Below are 21,668 nucleotides of genomic sequence, written 5' to 3'. Positions count from 1 at the left end.
TTCTAAGGCAGTGGTGGCTAGCCTATGGCATGCATGCCACAGTGGGCTGTTTTTTTCTCTGAAAGCTCTAAAATGTTTTCCATCACTGCTCTAGGAGATCAACTTTCACAGATGACTAAAAAAATGTAGTATTTTTCCTTCTGTGTCTGGCTCGTTTCACATAACATAATGACCTCCATATTCATCCAGTTTGCTGCAAATGACAGAATTTTATTCTTTTTAATGGCTGAATAATGTTCCATTTGGTAGGTATACCACATTTTATCATTCATTTATTGCTGTTCCCCAAAGTTGAATCCATATCTTGCTTGTTGTGAATAGAACTGCAATAAACATGGGAGTGCAGGTGTTCCTTTGTCATAGTGATTTCTTTTCCTTGAGGTGTGTCTTGGTTACTTTCTTCATCACTGAGACACAATATCTAACACCTACAACTTAAAAAAGGAAAGTTTATTTTGGCCCACAGTTTGTAGAGCTTTCCTTCCATAGGTGGTTGGCTTCAACAAAGAGGGGGAGGGGCATGGCAAAGGGGAATCTCAGAGAAGAAACAGCTCTTGGCATGGTAGATATAAAGCAAAGCACAATCAAAGGAAGAAGGAGGGAAATAGACCCTTCCAGGCCATGTCCCCAGTGATCCTACCCTTCTCCAACCAGGCTTCCCCTCCCAACATCACATATAGCTATAAACTCATCAGCAGATTAATCTACTGATGAGTATCACAACCCCATAATCCAATCACCTCCCCAAAGCTCCATATATGAGCACATGAGGCTTTGAGGGGACATCTAGATATAAACCATATCATTCTACCCCTGTTCTCCAAAAGACTCATGTGCATCTCTATGCAAAATGCATTTAGTTCATCTTGAAGAATTTCCAAAGTCCTGATAGTTTCAGCATTGCTGAAAAGTGCAAGTTCAGGGTCTTCTCTGAGATTTAAGGCAAACTCTTAGCTATGAGCCCATATAAACATGAAAAGAAAGTTAACAGTGCCGACATACAAAGGCATAGGGTAAACCTTTCATTCCAAAAGAGAGAAATAGGAGGATGAAAAAAGAATGGGACCAAAACAAGACCAAAATCTAGTAGAACAAACAATAAATCCTGTAGTTTCATGTCTAATACTTGGGGCAAACTGTGGTGAGATGTGAACTTCAAAGAGTTTAGGTGTCCCACCTCTATGGCACTATCAGTGGTTGTAGCCCTCATGGCTTCTCTCTAGGGTTGGCTTTGCTCACTCCTTGTGACATTCCTCAGATGACTGATTTTCCTAGCTTTTCTAACATTCTGGGGGTTTCCACAGTGCTTTCAGCTTCACACTCACAGCTTTGCACATTGCCCTCTCAGGGGCACACTGCCTGGCCTCCCAGGCCTTCTTCAAAAATCTGGGTAGAAGCTTTCCTAACCTCATAATTCTTACATTCTTCATGTGCCTAAAACCAGCACCAGGTGGATGATGCCAAGCTCTGCGGCCAGCTGGAGCAATAGCTGAGCTCTTTTGTATCTTGGTGGTGGTTGCAGAGGCCTCTGAATTCCTGGATGGGTGATCATGGTGAAGTAAATTCAGGGGACTTAATGCACAATCTCTAGGCTGCTCTCATTCTAGAGTATGGTTCTCTGGGGCTCTCTTCAAAGCAAAGTCTTCTCAAAGCAAAGTCTTTCACGTTTGCAATTTTGAGCCTGCAAAGGTGGTTCCTCACATTCCTTCAAGAGATTTTTTTCCCTATTGGTATGTTCCAAATCATTTGGTTTCTTTTTAATGATAATCCTTTAAGTAACCAAGTTCTCCTCTGGTCCATCTTTGCAGACCCTAACCATACCACAGCTTCCTTTCTGGTCCAACTAAAAACTTTTTAAATCATTCAACTGGGCTGTTGGCTCTTGATTCACAATGTAGAGCTGGCTATAAACCTCTAATAATATTCAAACCACAGCCTGAGTGGTTTGAATATTATTGGCTGCCTTGGAAATTTACTCAGCCATATGAGTCCACTACTCTTAATTTTTGTCTACCTCAAAGTCTCTGAACATGTGAAAAATGCAGACAAATTTTCAGCCAGAGAACATCACACATGTAGCTGAGTCCCTCTCCCAATACAGTCCTTCCTAACTAAAACCTGTTGGGTCTGGAATTTTCTGGCTGTATTACTGGAAACATTCTGGTCCTCTAAGCTTTGACCAGAATCTCCTATTAAGTTTATCCCACACCATTCCAAATGGCTTTTCCTGCCAGCATCTCTTTCCAAACTTCTCCTGCAAGGCAGTTCCAAAAGTTTCTGAACCACATGGTCAGGGAGCATCTCAGCAATGACCCCACTCCTGGTACCAAAAACTGACTTAGTTACTTTCTTGTCACTGATACAGAATACATGACGCCAACAATTTAAAGAAAGGTTTATTGTGGCTCACAGTTCACAGAGGTTTCAGTTCATAGTCGGCTAGCTCCAAGGCAAGGTGGCATGGCAAAAGGGAATAGCAGAGGAGAAACAGTTCATGGTATGGCAGACAGGAAGCAGATCTCAATCAAAAGAGGAGAGAGGGAAATATACCTTTCCAGGTCATGCCCATAATGATCTGCCTCCTCCAAGCAGGCTTTACTTCCCAATATCACATTTAGGTATAAACTCAGTGGACTAAGCCAGGGATAAGTACCATACACCAATGATCATATCACTTTCCAGAAGCCCCACCTATAAGCACATGGGGCTTTGAGGGGACATCTAGATATAAACTATAACAGGTTGTATATACAGAGACAGGATTGGTACTAAAAACTGTTATTATTAGCATCATTATTTATGATACCAAAAAAATACACCAACAAATTTGTAATTATACTTACAGGCATATATTCATAATCACTGCAAATCTTATTTATATTAATAAATATATAAGGTACATATGCAAATATATATATCTTGATTACACAGTAGACATACATATATGCAATGTGTGTGTGTGTGTATGTGTGTGTGATAAGGAGATGGGAGAATGATTAGAGATAAAAGCAGATAACATGAGGTTGGAGTGGTTTTCCATAGCATGTGAATTTTAAATATTGTTTTACCAAGACAAAAAACCCCAAATTAGTTAGACAGGAGTCCTATCAGCTTGCATAAAGAGACAAAAATGTAATCTTTGGGTAGCTAGTGTAACTGAGACTTGCAGTATGAACAGACCAGAAATCCCTGGATGGAGCCACTATAGTCTCTGAGGCCTGGTGAAGAACCAGAACTTGCCTCTGCCCTTCATGCTTCAGAAACTGTCAGAAATCAGTCTGTGTTCCAAGGCTACCAAAAGCAGGGGTTCTTTCCCCACTTCAGCGGCCCCACCACATTCTCATTTTTCTCTGCTTTGCTGGCTGGAACCCAGAACTCCCAAGACAGATTTAAGTAATGTCAACTGGTTATTACCCAGGGTGGTGGTACTTCCCGGGCAGGGTTCCTGGGCCAGACCATCTCTTAGGCTGTGGAGTTTTCTGGTTTGGAGCTTGCTAGTTTATTGTTTTGGGTTGAGTTATGTTCCCACAAGAGAAAAGTTAAAGTCCTAACCCCCAGTAACCCAGAATGTGACTACATGGAAATAGGGTCTTTATATAGAGGTAATGAGCTTAAAATGAGATTTTCAGGATGGATACTAATCCATTTGACTAACAAAAATGGGAAATTTGAACACAGAGACAGACACACATAGAGGGGAATATAAAAGGAAAAGATTCGAGGAGAATGCTATAGGAGGAGAGAGGCAGAGATTAGAATTTTGTTCTCACAAACTCTGGAACATCTGGAGCTGCCCAAAGCTGGAAGAGGCAAGAAAGGATCATTTACCCTACAGAAGGAGCATGGCCCAAATTAGACTTCAGACTTCTAGCCTCCAATACATGTCTGTTGTCCTAAGCCATCCAGTAGGTGGTACATTGTTTCAAGAGACTCCTGGTCTTGTCAGTGACCAGTACCATTCATGGCAGCACCTGAGGTGGCAGTGGCTGACACCAGCCTTACCAGGAAGGGGCTGTGCATGTAACAGGAGCTTCAGGTTTCATAGATGGACCAATGTAGATGTGATTTGATTAAAATGAGGCTTCAATATCTGGTGAGGTTTTATGCTTTCGTGTTTTGCAGCATGATTCATTTATGTTTAGGTGATCAACTACTCAATTATATGATTACATAATGTTCATTCAACAGACTGTGGTTTTCTCAAGGGCAGGACCAAACTCTCTGTGGCTGAAAGCAGGGTCTCTGGAATCACTATGGGAAATAAAATCTTGCTCTTCTATTTAGAAGCTATGTGACCTCGAGCAAGTGACTGAACTTATGCCTCAGTTTCCTCATCTATTAAATGGAGATGATCTTTATAGCGCATATCTCTTGCTTACAGGATCAGGTGAGTTATTTCATATAACTCTGATAAGAATGATGGGGACAAAGTAAATACCCCACAATGTTAGTGAGGATATAAGCTTCCATATTTCCCAGAGCCTAACATAAGCTGTGCCATGTGTGATGAACCCAATAGACATTTCCTGAGCGACAAAAGCACAGTATTTTCTCAAGTGACATCACTGTGTTTTGGCCAAGTGATGTGGGGGAGGATGCATCAGAGAAGGACTACGGGATTTCATAGGCCTAATCTGGGTCTGCAGCACAGTGGAGAGAGCAAAGCATGGACTCTCATGGTGCTGTAATCCTTGTATTTTCATTAGAAGAAACAATGAAAGCAGGGGTGCAGAGTCCAGGCCCTGCACCTTGTTCCACTGTGACCCTCATTCCTTCCATCAGGTGCCTGGAAGGCACAAGAGGAAAGGCCATTTAGGAAGCTAGTCACATACTTGCTGCATTGATAAAGGAGCAATTTGCTCTTTTAGTCACCAGGGCTGATGATTCATTGCCTGCTAATTGATTTGAGAAAGAGGGCTTCAGTCCCATCCAGTATGTGACAGAGGGGGAAATGCTTTGCATTCACACCACTGAGAAAAAGAAAAGATGAAAGGAAAATTGCCACTCTTTGACCTGAATGAAGGGTGTGGATCTTTTTGCTTTTTATTTCTTGGGGGGTATCTAAAGGAATGATTGATTTTTACTAGGTATTGTACAAATACTTTTCTCTTCCACTATTGTCTCCAAGTCCTTATATTGAAGTTTACTCATACCTACAAAACTCAGGCAACATCTGTGCAAACTTTGGAAGCCATATCAACAGTTTCAGGCCAGAGGGAGTCTGCCTAACATTACAAAAGATGTGTACGGGACCTCAGCCCAGTGGCTCTATAGCAAGGCTCATTACTGAGGCCCGAGCTCCTCATCTGCGGAAATGCATAGAGTCTCTGTTCTTGTGGGTTTTCTGAGCACTTACCATCCTCTGTAGTCAACAGTCTGTACAGAAAATCTGAGCTTTCAGACCGTGTTGTTCAGTGAGGTCAGCACACCCTTTTGATTGACAACTGTAAAAGGAACAGAAGAGGGGAGAATGATATTCTTTGGAGTACTGGATCTGAACTCCATAGGGAACACACAGGCTGTGAACCTGTGCTCAGTTTTGTTTTTCAGTGATACTTGATGTGCAGGGATATGGGCATGGGCAGCTGTGCCCTTGTAGCTACATTGTCTCTTTCCTTGGCTGGGGTGACAAACATACTCCTATACATCAAGTGACAGGCCAGCAGCAGTTCCCGATGCATCAGTACTTGGGGTCTTGGCCTCCATGCTTTCCAGAGAGCAATCCCTGGGTCTGGGCAGGAAGCACTCTTGTGTGGGCCAACCAGCTAATGGGCCCATGTCTTGAGCCAAAGTTCCTTTTCCTTGACCTCACTTTTCCTCTCTGAGAAACTTGCTATCCTAAGTGTGTCTCTAACACTTTCAAAAGATTATCACTTTCCTCTTTGTCTTCTTCATGATTTTATTATCCCTTCAATTCTACCTCCATTTTCAGGACTTGATCCCATTCTTTTCATTTTGAAAATAGCCCTCGGCCAACATGGAAAAAGAAACAACCTGCAAACCAATTTTTAAGCAGTTTTTAACTTACCAAAAATGTCAGGCTATTGCACCTTTTAAATCTCAATAGATCTATTTGTAGAAATTATACCAAAATCAGCAATTTCCTTTTTCTCATCTTCCCTCAATTGCTTCTCCAATGAATCAGTGCAGAAATCCTCATGTGTCCAGGTGACCATGGGAGGCCCTGTAATTGGGAGTAATCGGACCTCAGGGGAGTGTTTCCAATGAGGCTGAGATCCTTTTGACAGAAACTTTTGAGAAGTGGAGTCAATATAATGAAGTCCAGAATTTTCCAGACCTCTTTTAATATATCCATCATGTCCGGCCTCATCATTGACATGTTGATGCTCTTGCTTCTGATTTAAGCTGTCAGACTTGGTAAAATTGCCCCAACAGCTTTAACATATGTGGCAGAACACTGACAAGATGTTACTTACACCTAATTAAGGCTGAGAGCATAATAAACAATCCCTGCATCCTAGCAACCTAATTTCCTCTGGTTTCCAGTTTTCTGGATCTTGGCCTCAGCCCTCTGAAATTCAGGAGAATTTGATACAGTACTTCTTAGGGCTAGTCCAGCTGCTATGCTTTGACTTTAATATCAAAATGGAAAACAGAGTGGGCCAAAGTGGCTTTGAAAGAAGATGGAAAAAAATCACAAATAAAGGGTCAGAATGAATAGCTGACACGGTAAGAACAGGTGTAGGCTGGGTGATTTGGGGTTCTCACCTTTTATTTTTGCTCCATCTCTGTGGTTGGGGCTAAATCTGGTTGGATCAGTCATCAATGTGCAGGAAGCACAGTCACTCACAGGAAAGGTAACGAGGAGGCAATGAATCTGTGCTTAGCACAATGACTGAATATTGAATGTGCTAAACTCAATAGCAAGTCATTATGAAAAAGGCCACAGATATACTACAGGGGGAGGAAAATAATCCTCAGTGTTCTAGTCATTTAAAAGAAGTTTCTCTGTAGTGATGTGGGGTGGATGAGTTCCATTTTGGTCTGGACTGGGAACCTGTGGTTGCCCCAGCTGCCTCTCCCCTCTCTACCTTTGTCTCTCTGGAGGCCCAGCAGTTCCATCCCATGACAGATGAGGTCACTGAACATTCGAGGGCGTAGGACAGCTTGACCTTCTCCACTCTGCGCCCTCTCCCCATGGTCCCCAGTGAGAATTCACAAATCCGGTTAAGGGTGAAATTTTGCCATTTCCTCTGTGGAACATAGGTTTTATGCGATGACAAGTGAATGGATTTCTTCTCTGCTGAAGTCTCCAACTCTGCCAGAGGCAGAAAAAAAATATCAGCACTTTGGCAGCAATAAACAGACTTTTGCCTTCAAAAATGCTTCCACTCCCCCTGCTCTTAAAAATGTGTGTGTGTGTGTGTGTGTGTGTGTGTGTGTGTGTGTGTGTGTATGGAGGAAGGAAAGTGATTCTTAGTTTTCTTTTGCTCGGTAGAAGATGAAGAAAAATTTGAGGCAAAATCACAAATTGTCTGGCTCCTCATTGTGTCTATCAACAGGCTTCTCTTCTCCTCCCCTCTGCTGGTTCCACAGTCTCATGAATTCCTTGGCAGAACCCTGATCTTTTCTCACAGAGACTGAGTTACAAAGCATCTTCATTGTCCATTTTCTAAACATCCCAGCCAGGAGTCAAGAAGAACTCCATTTCCTGGCCTGACTTTTTGGATTCTGATCACTCCGGGTATGGGGACAACTCAGGAAATAAGACATATAACATGTGAGCATGTTTTTAAAAATAGCACTTGCTGGTGGCGACCCAGACACTTAGCCAGGCTGTTGGCCAACAGCAAACAGTGAACCCTAGGGGAGAAGGAGGTTAATAATTATTGATAAAATAAAACGGAAAATTTTGAAGATTCATGTGAAAATAAAGGTTCTTTATGACCTTCATGAAAGTCAGGTGACCTCTGTCCTGTAGGGGCATGATGGGATATTTCAGTCCTGGAAAGCATGGAAGAAGAGGAGGATTTAAAGCATAACACATTTTTTGTCATTAAGTCACAGAAACATAGGTGTGTCAAACCCATGTTTATTTTTTAGAATATTGTTTAGAATATTTCTATTGATGAATTATTAATTTTAATTCGATCAGTTTTATTATATTAAAGAATAAGCACTTAATAGGAAAAATCACAAAAATACAGTATTGTATTTTTTAATATTTATTATTTATAAAAAAGCATCAAAATTTTCAACATCAACTGCTTTTGGTGTACAAAGTCTAAAAAAACCAACAAAAATAAATTTCTATATGAACTACAGTGAAAATAGCAATAGCACTCTACAAAATATCTTCACTTAAATTATCACACCTAAATAAGAAAATAAGATATCAATAAAACAAAATAGCAAATATATAATGAGTGCTTAGAATAGACATCAGTATTTTCACCTTAGCTGTGTACTTGCTTACAAACCTTAAAGATACCATCAGAAATAAATTCCTGTAAGAACTACAATGAAAATACCAATAGCACTCTACAAAAAATCTTTACTTAAATTATCATACCTAATAATAAGAAAATAAGATGTCAAGTATGTAATGAAAGCTTAGAATTGACATCAACATTTCCACATCAGCTGTGTACTTGCATTACAAAACCTAAAAAATAACATCAGAAATAGAAACCTATGTGAACTGCAATGTAAACACAAATAAAAGTCTACCACAGTAATAATCTTTGCTTCAACTGTCACACCCAAGGCAGTCTTCACACATGAAAACAGCATGTTCCCTGCACACACCTCACTTACACTGACAGTGCATGTGCTCAGCTTTCCTTTCCTATGTGGCAGGCCATTCTTGCCACTTCTCTTCCTGTTTTGTCAGGAACTTCCTACTATGATGTACAATGTGTACTTAGCAGGGAAGTCAGATATCAATAAAATAAAATATCAAATGTGTAACGAGTGCTTAGAATAGATATCAACATTTTCACATCAGCTGTTTACTTGCTTACAAAACCTAAAAAATAACATCAGAAATAAAATCCTATGTGAACTACAATGAAAATACCAATAGAACTCTACAACAAAAATAATCTTTGCTTCAACTGTCACATCCAAGACAGTCTTCACATATGACAGGTCCACATTCTATACACAAGTATTGCTTACACTGATAGGGTATGTTTTGTTTTCCCATACTTTCTTGTAGGGCACAGTTGCATCTTTTTGATTTTCCTGTTGTCATAGCAGGTCTTTGGAATGCTGCGCCTACTTGTTCACCTGTCAGCTCATCAGTGTGCTCCACAATTTTTTTTGCATAGTTCCCTGGGCAGAAACATTTTGTTTTTCCTCTGCTGTAAATGATCTCTCATGAGTTTCAGTCCCAATCCTCTAAGAAAATTTCTCTATGGTATTTTGCATTTGTTATTCTCTTGCAAGCTATCAACCTATTTATGCCACATATGTTTAGGATCAAGTAAAACACAACCATTGGCCAATGCTTTGTGTTTTGAGTGACATTGTAGTTGCTGCATAACTCATCAACATCTACTTACTTCACCTTTGGTTTTGTTGTAGAAAGTTTCCATCTCAGGCTGCATTTTTTAAGGTTTCCTTATCAATATTTCCATCATGGTGCGATGTTGACATCAACAGTACCAGTTTGTTTTTCTTTGCTTTATATGAACCCAATGTAAATCTTTCTGAAATCCAGATTATACTATACAATTCTCTGGTTTGACATTACAACATTTCATTGGGAAATTCTGCTTTGTTGTTGTATACAGTTCTTGGGCTGGTCAACTTGTGCTCTGTTAGCAAATGTAACATTGATTGGATATGGGTAAATCAATTGTCAAATGTCACATTCTGATTAGTTTGGGAGATGGGAGCAACAAGTCTTATCATTCAGTTTATTACTATACAAATAAGGACATGATGATCAAGTTCCAGAATAAATTTTTAAATTGAAAGCATAATAAGTCTTCACACTAACAAGGGCATAAATTTTTATGCCATATTCAACCCACTGCTTTTCCATAAGTCTTTTACATTCCTGTGATTACCATGAGAGAGTCCTGCCATAGAATGCTGACCTATGAATGCTTTCAGTTCAGCTAGTGAGGTGTCATTAAAAAATACATTTTTGAATATGGCTATGAGTGCATACGGAATGTCTTACTTGTATTTCACAGCATCTTGCAGCATTTCATCTGTTACAATTTCCAACATTGAATGGCAGTGCTAACATTCTGTCTAATATGTTTCACCCTTGCCAAGACCCTGACTATTTTTTCTGACCCAGTTCTAACACTGGATCATTCCATTTGGTTTTGTGACCATTTTGTCACATACGTATTCACATTGCTGTGTTCTTTGTCATCTGAATCAAGGAGGTCTGCATTCCCTGTGTCTGTATCAGTCAATTCTTGCTCCATTTCACTGTCACAGGAACTTTGGGTCACATGGCCAATATCAAAGTCATAATAAGCATCATCATCAACATCATAGACCCACACCACTCTCTGTTATGAAAACATGTATTTTACTGTGAAGGATCATCTTCATCATCCATGCTAAAGGGGTGTGTGTGTATTACATCCTCTATGATACTCAGGTAAACATATACAAAATCCATTAGACTGAGCATCATGTGGGTGTAAATCTTGATTTGACACTTTTGCACATGTGCACACACCTTGCTGTTCATCCTACCAAGTGGATAAATGCAAAGATTTCTTCCTGTATCCCTCAGGGAAAGGTATTGAGATGCACAGCTGGTTACTATTACTCTAAAGTAAAAATTTACAGTGTAAAAGTAAGGGATGTGTTTGTGAAACAGTGTGGCTAATGGGAAAGCTAGGTATTTTGTTGACTTCATCATGGGAAAAGATTGATTTTCTGAAAACAGGTTCATTTGGATAGATAGGGACTTATTTTGTAAGATAATGTGAGAAAAGCTTTATCTTGGCATTGGCCAGGCTCAAGCCACTGCTTCCAATGACATTGACTTTTATCTAGCGAGGAATCCTAGGTTCTTGGTCTTTCATTCCTGACTTCAAACTGGGACAGAGGAGCCTCATGTATAACTCTCCTGCTGAAGCTCTGTAGGCCAACCCCTGGCACCATCTCCCAAGAAGGGTGGACAACATTAGGTCCTCATAGACATTCTGCAGTGGAAGGGTGTGGGGTGATCTCATCCAGTGTCTTGCTCCCTCTACCACAGTTTACGCGATGAGGCAATGGAGAACCAGAGTTCTGTGAGTTGCCCAAGGATTGCATCTGACTAGCAGCATAATTAATTCTGTAACCAGAATATGATTGTTTTCTGGGTCTGTGACCAGAATTTAGTCTTCATGATTCCTACCAGAGGTCTTTCCCCTTTACTAGCATTTCCCATTGTTATAGTCAGGGTCTAAAAGGGAATTAGATTTAATACAGGACACACAATTTATAAGATTATTTTATGATATTTACCCCAAAAGTCAAATATGGAGGAATGCAAGAGATTAGCCACATACTAGAGGTCCAAAGAATCCAGCCAAAGGCCTGGATCCCACAGCATTGTCCCACAGAAGTCCAGCTAAAGGCCTAGAGTCCAAGACAATGCCCCCCAGGAGTCCAGCCAGTGGCCTAGAAACCACAGCAATATCTCATGCTTGTCCATATTGACAATCTGCACTCAGAAGTCCCAGAGGCCAGTGGTGGAAGCCAGAAAACATATGTCAGTGGGATGAAGGATTTGTTGCCACCAGGCTGAGGGATCTATACTGGAACCAGGAAGTGATGCACACACTGAAGATCAAAGTTCCCTTGATGAGAACAGCAGCCATTTCCAGCAATAGCTAGGCCCTGAGCTCCTTCTCCAATGAGAACAGCCAAGTTCGCATTAGGAAAACCATCTGCAGCAAGCTTCTCCTAGAAAGGCAACAGCCCACAATCTTCCCCTCTAGTTCTCTTTTTATGGCTATTGGCAAAAATCCTCAGGTGGATCTTCCACTCCCAGACTATCCTGATTTATTTCAGCTGGGTGTTACAAGTTGACCATTAGTTAATCCACTACACCCTTAGAGTGCTCGGTGGAGTAATTTCAGTTCCATAGTGTGTTAATACATTATATGCAAAGTTGAGGAGAGGATAGGGAGGGGGACAAGAGAGAGGAGGGAAGGAGAGAGAGATTTGAAGAATGAAGGTCTTTATAAATGATGAGTTATGTTAAGTTAGACAGGTGTGTTTATGGTAATAATTCTTTCTTATAGTTAAAATTTTTTCTCCTTGGTGCTGGGTGGGGACTGAACCCAGGGTCTCAGACCTGATAAGCATGTACTCTATCATGAAACTATATTCTAGCCCCCTCTTGAAATGTAAGAATACATTTTGGATCCAACATCTCCAAACTTGTTACTTCTGCAGAACACACTTTGGATACTCCTGCCTGTATTCACCTCAGCCTTTTGTTTTGTTTTTTTGATTGGTTAAGTTGGCAAGTTGTTTGCTTCTCATCTCGACCTGGACTGTTGCACTTGTCAACTGCCAGGAAAATTGTTTTATGTTCGAATGAGCATCAGTGTAGGAACATGAGCTTTGGTCCAGCAGCAGCTCTGCAATGTCTACTTGAACTTCCCTAAAGCACCCATTAATCACTCTAGGCCTTAGTTCCTTCATAGGTAAAAGTGTGCAGTCCCTTCAGATCTTTCTTGGTTTCTGAGTTAGGGATGTGGCTGTTTTCTGTCTGTCTAAAGAAAGTGTGAGGAGAGAGATCTGTCCAGTTTCTCCCTTGGGAGATTGATGTTACGATCTCAAGTCTGTAAGGATTTTGTTTTTAAGGATTATTCTAAACAGAAAATATCACCTCCAAAATACCCTGATGGAATATGAGCATGGGCACACTTCATAATTAACAGTCTAGACTCCCAAAATTCAGTTTCAGGTGAAATTTTAAAAAAATAGAACTGGGGCAATTTCCCAAGTACTTGCCCTGCAGAAGAAAAGGCACTCTGAATTCTGGACCTAAGTGCACATGACGCTTCCCTTCATAACACCAGATGCTCCATAGCTAATCCCTGATCTACAAGTTTACTCTGCTGTTGTCAACCAGGGCTGAAATTATTGAGGGCAACTGAGACGTAAAAACTATAATCTCACCCATTTCAACAGAATGCACCATTGTTTTCTGCAGGTAGGGTTGAGAGAGATGTTCATAGAAAACAAAAATCTCAAATGCCCCTGGCTATGGAAGACATACATTCAAATCCAAGGCTTCTCCCTCTGCTGGAGGACAGTGCGCACCAGTACCAGTGGTGGTGTAGTACTTAGATCTGGAGGGCTAAGGGTAGTTTGCTTCCCAGTCTGTGGCAGCCTTCAGAAAGAAGGGGACTTTTGTCATCCTACCAGTTTCTTTGGCAATGTTTGGAAAGTTCTGGGTTAAAATGTCTCTGTTTCTGATTCTTCCTTGCCTGCTCAATCTTATAAGGAAGACGAGGAAAGCTGATGGAAGCCCCTTATGTTGGGGGTGGAGGGCTGGCTTTGTCTGGTGGACTTTGTCCTTATGTTCATCTGTGGCTCCCCAGCACCCCTTCCTCTCCTCTTCATTTCCAGCTGGCTCTCTGCACACTTTGGGGACTCGGTGGGAGCAGTGGCGCCTGCTGACCCCCAGTCATTAATCAAGCTGCCTGACCAGGGCCGGGCCATTTCACGGCCAGGGCTTCAGCTCTTCAGCCCTTGGGAGCTGTCTCATAAAATGACAAGAGGCAGGAGTTTATTTCCTTTCCCTGAGTTCCTGAGAAGAGAGCGGTGCCTGGGGCGGGTGGGGGCTGGGGCAAGAGCCTGGGCAGGGCTGGTAGAAGTGAGGTAACTCACTTTTCTGAGTTGCCAGTGTCTGGGGTTGTCTGTGAGCCGTGCATCCTAACCTAAGTGGCATGAGGATGTTTAACTATGTGTTTCAGCTGAATGAACTGAGCAAAACTGTTCCTTCAGACCAAGGTTTTCTCATGCTCCTTAAGGTAGACTCAGCTTCCTAGGCCTTGTCTTGAAGGGACCTTGAACCCTGGGTTGGGGGTGCAGTCTTTGGACTATTGCTACTCAGTTCCCACTAACTACCTGTCTTGCTCCCATAAGAGTCTGAATGCATCCAGCAGGGTGTTGAGCAAATCCTAGGTCAGCACAGTTGGTATTCACCACTGGGACCCGTCAGGTATGATGGAGTAGCTGGCTCTCCATTCCAAGGCTTCCATCTTTGGAGAATACTTTCATCCTCTTGCAGCTAGTAAAACTTTTCTAAAATTAGAGCTTTTTGTTTTTTTTCTCTTCCTCCTGTCCTGGCGTTCAGTCTTGCCTTCCTGCCCACCATCCCTGCCTATTGAATCTTTTGTTTTGGCTACCACCCTGCTAATCAGGGTGTGTCATGTGGGAGTTATCAAGAGAGCAGGGACTGCTGTGGGAAGGAGAGAGGAAGTACTCTCTGAACAGATCCTTGTGGCCACGGGACATGGTAACATCCAGCTGGGGACTGTGGACCTTTGATGTTGAGCATGGGACCTGCTTGCTTTCACTCAAGAGCTTATGATGGCTACATATCAACCACGACTTCTGACACATGTCTAATATGGAAATGCTTGTGGGGTTTGTGGCTTTCTTGGTCCCTTTCAGCTTTGAAGTGAACTCTCTTTCTGGATTGTTGTTGCCTGGGAAACTGTGGCCAGGTTTTGGCCTCAGAGGCACCATACTGGGCATAAAAGGCTTTCCAATTGCCAGTCTTCTATTGGGGACATTGCTTATGGAGCCATTTCCCACAACTGCCATGTTTCTGCAGGAAAAGAGGGTACAGCAAGAAGCTGTGTTTAGACACTTGAGGTAGATCAGTGTCAAATATATTTTGAGATGATTCATAATTTACCGAAGGAAAGAAAAGGCACCCTTTACACATTCATTCAATAAATACTTATTACTATTATTCTAGAGTTTTGAACATATATGAACAATATGAGTAAACTCCTCAAAATTCCTCTTCTCTTTAACCTACATTCTCATGGAGAAAGTCAGAAAATAACAATGCACAGAGAAGTAAACAAGGTAATTTTTTTTAATGGTAAGAAACACTGAAGCTGTACAGTGGTACAGGCCTGTAATCCTAGCTACTCAGAAAGCTGAGGAAAGAGGATCATAAGTTCAAGACTAGCCTGGGCAACTTAGAGACCCTCTCTCTAAATAAAATTTAATAAAAGGGGCTGAGGACATAGCTCAGTGAAAGAAAATAATTCTAAATGAGATTTTTATTTACTAGTGCTTTTCTGTACTGGAGATTGAATCCAGGTTCTTTGCATTGAGCTACATTTCCACCTCTTTGTAAAATTCCTTTAAAATTTTGGACAAGGTCTTACTAATTTGCTAAATGGCCTCGGCTGGGCTAGAACTTGTGATCCTACTGTCTCAGCCTCCCTAAATGTGGGAATTTCAGGCATGCATAGCCATGCCGAACTCATAAAAATCAGATTATTGTATTGTGCTTTACAAACAATAAAACCTTTTTACGTATGTCACACACTTCACAAGAACCTCTCTAGAGCCAGCCAAGTGTCACTGTTGTCACTTAATGAGTGGAGTGATGGGGAAATGAAGGGACTTGTGCAAAGTCATATGTCCAATAATCCATACAGCCAGGAATTCACACTAGATCTTCTTACCCTCAGCTTGGTGCCATTTCCTCCCTTCCTCTCCATCTCTCTGAATCTTTGAGGCCATGGGTGCATGAGATCTGGTTTGAAGAATCTGGTGTGAGGGCTGAGGAGAAGGTGGAATGCATGCTCTGGGGGAGGGCCATGGAGCCCTGCAGCCAAGACTGAGCTTTTCACAAGCTCAGGGAAGTTCCTTAAGTGGCCTTTGGCTCAGGAGAAGTTCTGCTTCATCTCTTCTTGACGGGGTCCCTGGGAAGAGGGGAGCTGGGGTGGAAGTGATGGGGAGTGTGGGGAAGGTTGTCATTTCTGCATTGTCTGTTATCCATCCACATAGCCCCTGGGGCCCTATTTTCAGACTTGTCTGCTTGCCCAGAAAGGGGCAGGCCCAAGTTTCACAAAATTCGAAGCATATACACTTGGCCTCAGCAACTGGAATGATGAAGAGGTGAATGCTGGTCCAAACCAGCACCCATACCACTGAGGAGCAGCAATGGCCGGCACCTTCTTGTTGCCTGCTTAGAAGCAAGGGAGCCCTCTAATTAGAATCAGAGCTGCAGAGAGTGTCAGAATCCCAATGCATTTCAGACCTGAGAGTCCAAATACTTCACAGAAAAAGGACTGAGAGGCAGAGTGGTTTGGCTGGGGCCTTATGGGGATCTGGTAAGTACCAAGACAGGGCAACCACACAGCTCTTCTAACTCCTAGCCCAGTGCTCACTCCTCCTGCCTGTGAGGTCACCTTCAAATTTGTCCACTAAGTTCAGAGCTTAGTCACAGCTTGGGCAAAGGAGTGGTTGCTCTGCTGAAGGCTGATTTCCACCCTCATTTGTGGTTCCTACATGCAGGCTGGTGAACACCTTCCGGAAGCTTCTGGCAGCTTGGTCCCATGACACCTGCAGAGAAAAGCCAGTCAACCCAGGTCTGCCTGAGAAACAGGATCCACTGCGGCGTGTGCAGCTGAGCAAGGCATGCCTCTTAGGAAGGACCTCACTCCCCATTGCAACTATATCATACCTTTTACAAAAAGTCACTTTGAGGTCAGTGTTTTTTGTCCAGTATTTCAATACATTAAATGCAATTACTTCATTGTTGATTTACCTGTCATTACAGGCATGTGTTTGAACATGATTTATTGAGTGAGTTTTGTGCCAGTTGACTTGCAATAGATTGCACAATATTCAAAGGGGCTCATTTGCTTGGCATTACATTAGAGGCATGATGATTGCAACACAAAGCAATGTAAATGAATTCTGAGAGGCTCCATCATTCATGTTGTCATGTACTGAATCCTATTATTATTTATTACCATAATTGTACTGTGTTTCCTGGGGCGATAAATTAGGACTGATGGGCCCTGCTGACAGTCAAGGGCTGGACTCGCTCTATATAATTTAATAGGGATACTGTAGGGTCTGTGTGTTTGGAGGAGATTTTGAAAATGGTAAAAAGAAAAAAAAAGGAAGAAACAATATTTTAGAGTACAAAAATCCTTCCAAGTTTTCTTTCTTTTCTTTTCTTTCTTTCTTTCTTTCTTTCTTTCTTTCTTTCTTTCTTTCTTTCTTTCTTTCTTTCTTTCTTTCTTTCTTTCCTCTTTTTCCTCTTTTCTCTCTGCAATGCCTTGGCTGCATTTAAGGTCCTCACTGAAGCTCAATTACTCTATAAGGGAAAAAAGTTCTGTCCTTCAGTTCAAGGTAGTTAGAACTCCTTGTCCCCTGCCACATCATTTCCACGTGGGATGCTGACAGGTGATGTTAGCTCTTGCACCAGCAGGGCACCAGTGTGTATGAGGAACCCAGAATCAGCTGAGAACCTGGCAGCTGCAGCAACCTGTTTCTACACTGACTGATGGATCTTTGGGAATTGGATCTCATCTGATAGTGCAGCATTACTGGAAAATTGAAGGGTATCTTTTTTAAGAACAGCAGAGTAGAAACAACACAGATTACACATTCAAAATTACTTTATGAGATCTAACTGTGCTATACAAATATCAACATAATATGTTATTAAAATCATACAATGCAAGTGCTGGAAGAGATGTTGGTAATCACCCATCTCAGCCATCTCCTTTTATAGACAAGAAAACTGAGGTATAGGGAGATCCCCAATTTATGAGTACCATGATCAGCTGGTCTTTGGGGCTGTGTGATGTTCAAGAAAAGCTGAGAATGCTGAAGCACAGGACTAGACAATGCCACAAGTGGTGGCCGAGGGAAAAAATCCCAAATAATCTTCAGCCTCCCCATGGGTCATTCTTTTGTCTACTTAGAAAGGCTGAGGCCTGCTGATAAGATGAGGGAGGGAGTTGCCAGCCAAATGATGTTAGCTAAGAGTCTGATAGAATGCCCATTTAGATAGCATAAGTCCTCTTGGATCAATTTTATTTTAGAAAATAATCAATCTGTCTTTGATCCCTGGGTCAGAGGTCAGGAATTTTATAATCCCAGAGAAAGAAATTTTTGACAGTTTGTACATGTGTCTTTTGTCCTCTGTCCTTATCTATTGCAATCATAAATATCCTGCTTGAGAGCTCAATGTATGTAAAATAGGGGCTTCTGTTGAGGGAAACTAAGAAAAACAGTGGAGTTCTGTTCAGGGAGTTAGGGAGTTAGGATAGAATTGAAATTAAGGTTTAGGCTTAGGTACATAATCTCCTCAGTGGAGACATCATCTAAGTAGTTTTATTTTCTGTTACTCAAGAGCTTGAAAGGAAAGATTTCATCCTACTTGTTTGAATTCAGCTGTGTTTATTGTGGCACTAAATGGCTTTATTCAGATTGATTCCAGCAGTGCCATTAAATCAATACATTGCCACTTGTCGATCTGATTGGGCTGTTACAACAAGTGACTGATCAAGCCACTTTGGAAAAATCAGATCATATCATCTATGTGTGCCTTGCTCATCCCCCAAGCAACTGGATTGTAATCAGGAATCCACTCCAAATTAGCTAACCTGAAAGTCTCCTGTAGGGCTTGCCTGCCTTGTCACATTACCACTGATAAGGCACGAAGAAACGTCCCCAGGCCTGACTAGTTGCATACACAGCCCCAACAACACCCCTCACCTCCCACTGATTGGCAATGGCAGTGGACACTTGGCATTTTTATGTCCTGCAGCAGCTGGCAGAGTCCTCTGCTTCATAGATGAAAGGGGAGTTGAGGCTGGGGAAACCAAGGAAAAGAGGCCATGAGCTCCTGGGGAGTGGAGAGAGCTGGCCCTCGCCTATTGCCTCAACTCTGGAATGTGCAGCTGGCTTTGTAGGTGGCTCCCCTGTGGCATGAGACCATGGCTTCTTTCTGGCTGCCCCAGGTCCTCCAAGAAGCTGTGTCTTCCTTCATCTCATGCTAACCTCATGGTCCAAGTCTTCAACCAAGGAGGCAGGTAAGCTCATACCATTAGCAAAAGGTCTTAAATTTGGAATTTAGCTTCTGATTCATGCTTTTAATAAGACCCTGGCTTGTGGCCTAAGTGGATACAGTGTGCCTCCATCACACATTTGCTCTTGCTGGTGTCCTGTATTTTTTCAGAACTCAGGAAATTAGCCAAGTGCTTTTATCTGTTTATATCATGATTGTAGTCATATTAGTCCATTAGAATAAAATTACCACACCAAAACACAGACTGGCTATAACAGCATTATTAAGATAAAGGGCTCCAATTTATAAAATAGTAATATGAATTATAATTCTGATATTAGAACAGAAAAAATATCATGCATGATTCACGAGATTACTTAGGAGAAGAAGTTTTTGTGTGCATGAAAGAGGAAGCCCTAGCTGGCCTGGGACCAATACTCAAGATGCCCAAAAGCCACTTGACTTTTCTTGGAGCCATTGGAAGATTCACTGGCCTAGGAGTCTCAGTTTGAACAATTCACTAGACCAGAAAGGGTGACACAATAACAGGAGGCACTGACTCTGGGTGACTCGAAGCCTGTTTCAGAAGGTAAATATGATTGGGGGGGAGATGCTAGGCATAATCCACACCTGCTGATCATTGATCTGAGCCCATCCTGATAGGAATTCTTCATGTTGTAGATGTTCTATCTATTACACATTTACCTAAAAATATCTTCTCATACCATTTGGATGGTTTGTGAGAGCATAATTGTAAGAAATTGTAATGTAAACATTTGTTGTATTTAGAAACATTCTTAGCTTCTGTTTCCTCCTTCCTTGATCCTTTTACTTATACCACATAGCAAACTAGTGAATAGGTGTACACACACACACACACACACACACACACACACACAAGGACGGTACCTGGAAGAGACCTGCTTGCACTTGCACACATTTTTAAGTTTAAATCAAGCCAATGGTAGCCAAAGGGAGCCCAGGTATTTCCCCCCAGGTACTAAAGAGATACAGAATGAGTGAATGTGCTGCTTCAGGTGGCGGGACACGGAGGGAGCCCCAGCCTAGGCTCTTCCTCCTGGAAGCGCCCTTCTGCAAGCTGACTGGGTGCTTCTGCCGCTGCACAAGCTGCTCCTTCTCCCCATTCCTGAAGATGCAGGTCCTGACATTTGCTGCATGACTTTGGTCAGAAGAGCTCCTGCCAGCGAGTCTTCCCTGCCACTCAGAAACATGTCTTCACTACGCGAAAGGTGACCCTACCCGCTTCCCCCAGCCACTGCCTGCACATGTGCTGCCATGAGTCCTTGTCGTTTTCCTTCTGTGCCTGCAGACCTTGAACCTGGTGGCAGGTGGGGGCAGAATGTGCTGAGTGATGGGGGTGGATGAAGGAGCCCCGTGGCTGGCAGAGGACACAGAGGACCTCTCTTTTTGGAAGAAACAGCTCTGATACGGCTTCCCGATCCACAGTGGAGTGGCCGGGCTGCATAAGCACACCTGAGTTTTGGTGAAAACAAAGCTGCTTAAAATCCAAAGGCTGCCATTTGCTAGCTCTGTGATTTGAAGCATGTAGGGAAGCTCTGAACGCCGTCTTCCCCATGTGGCGATGAGTGCAGGCCCTGTCATGCAGTTCAGTACTGCCATCACTCCTGGGAGCCTCGGGAACCAAAGCTGAGGGGACCCAAGTGGTTGAACTTGGCTGTGAGGCTCGTAGCTCAGGGAGAGGAGGAGAGAACTGGACTCTAAAAAGCACTCTTCGGGGTCAGTAGAAGAAAAGAAGAGTTTTGAGCTGTGACATTTTGATGCTCAACATCTCCATCAATAGGACTTAATTGGAGGATGGAAACGTTCTCTCTATGGGCCCCCAGACACCAGATATGACAAATACCATTTCTACTCCAAATTTTCAACTTTAACTTTACTAATATTTTTGGTGGTACTGGACACAAACCCAAGACCTTCACATTAAGCTACATCCCCAAATCTATTTAAAATTATTATTTTAAAAAAGTTTGAGGTAGAGTCTTGCTAAGTTGTGAAATTGCCCAGGCTAGACTCAAACTTGCAATCCTCCTGCCTCAGGCTCTTAGAATGCTGGGATTACAGGTATGTGCTACCAAGTCCAGCTTTAGTAATTTAATTTTGGCTAAACTAGTTTTATAGTTGCCACAGATGGCCATGTGGCCAGTAGCCACTGTGCTGACAGGATAGTCCTAGAACATTTGAATCCTCCAGAAAGTTCTAGAAGATTCCAGTGACCTGGTCCCATACTACACCACATAGAGCTGAGTCTGTGGTGTAAGACACTGGCATCAGAAGTTGTAAAAGTCCCCTATGTGAGGCTGGGGATTTAGCTTAGTGGTAGAACACTTGCTTAACATATATGAGAGCTGGGCCGGGGATTTAGCTCAGTGGTTTCGCTGCCTGCTGTGCAAGGGCAAGGACCCAAGTTCGATCCCTGGTATCAAAATAAATAAATAAATAAATAAAAATATGAGAGCCTGGGTTCAATCCCAGGGATGAAGTAAAGATTTAGTGTGACAGGTACTTGTGTTAATAGTGGCAGTCTACATGCCAGAGAGCATTTAGATGGAACTGCTTGGTAGGTAATGCTACTTTTTTTCTCTGCTGAGGCCTCTGCTAAGTTAGCACTTGGGACAAATTCTAGACA

Source organism: Heterocephalus glaber, unplaced genomic scaffold (genome assembly GCF_053883595.1).
Source record: "Heterocephalus glaber isolate CG9 unplaced genomic scaffold, H.glaber_assembly_v1.0 deba00001461, whole genome shotgun sequence".
Lineage (NCBI taxonomy): Eukaryota > Metazoa > Chordata > Mammalia > Rodentia > Bathyergidae > Heterocephalus > Heterocephalus glaber.
Note: the sequence above shows the minus strand (reverse complement) of the source record.